Source organism: Eulemur rufifrons, unplaced genomic scaffold (genome assembly GCF_041146395.1).
Source record: "Eulemur rufifrons isolate Redbay unplaced genomic scaffold, OSU_ERuf_1 scaffold_502, whole genome shotgun sequence".
NCBI lineage: Eukaryota > Metazoa > Chordata > Mammalia > Primates > Lemuridae > Eulemur > Eulemur rufifrons.
In genome coordinates this window covers 27,955-28,749 of record NW_027183284.1, presented here as the reverse complement: position 1 = coordinate 28,749, position 795 = coordinate 27,955, and the positions used below count along the sequence as shown (strand labels likewise).

At 55.6% G+C, this 795-nt stretch overlaps 1 pseudogene; it reads left to right on the top strand.

The window, feature by feature from the left end:
* Window positions 1–445: 445 nt before the first annotated feature.
* On the top strand, window positions 446–537 carry LOC138380517 (small nucleolar RNA U13; annotated as a pseudogene).
* The last annotated feature ends 258 nt before the right edge of the window (window positions 538–795 follow it).

The window sequence follows — 795 nt, the reverse complement described above, 5'->3', positions numbered from 1 at the left end:
GATCCATCGGTCGGTACTCAGAAGCGTGACGATCGGGTGTTCCCGAGCACGTGTGAGATGTGTCTTCTCCCTGACGCCGCGTTTCCTCCACACACACATCACCCATCTGCCGTGGAAAAAAAGCAACAAAAAGAGAGAAAGAGATTAAGAAGGGAAAATGGAAACAGGGCAAAAGAGGAAGAAAGAAAGAAATTTCGAAAAAAAGAGACCAAAGTCACAGCGAGAAGGAAGAATACTGAGCCCAGAGCGACACCTAGTGACCACACCGTCACAAGCACCCTAGGGCCCCAATTCGCCAGAGACATCTGGTGGACCCCAGGGCAACATGTGGTCGACCCGGGGCCATGGCGTCTGCAGCCGATTCCCAGGCGGGCACACGAGCCCGGGGAAACTCATTCTCAGCGCGGGGAGGAGGGGAGGGGAAATAATAGCAAAGTCACACCAGATCCCTTTCTAGTTCATAAACGTGTTGATTGCGTGTTCACGCGCACGTGTGAGAAGGGCCTCCTGGTGTGTCGGCACGTCACCCGCGTGACGTGAAACCATGAATCCGGGGGGGGGGGGGGAGCGGAAAGGCGGGCAGGAAAAGGCAAAGAGAGAATAGATAAAATGAAAGGACCAAAAAGAAAGTCACACAGCAGGGTAGGGGAGTGAGAGCAAGTCGAGAGACTGCAGACAGAAACTCCGAGAGGAGAGGAATGCTCCGGAGCGCCCCCTCGCCCCGCGCGAGAAGAATACCGATCGCAGGGTGATCCCTAGGGGCAGCGAGGCCAGAGAGACCAAATCCGTCCCGAA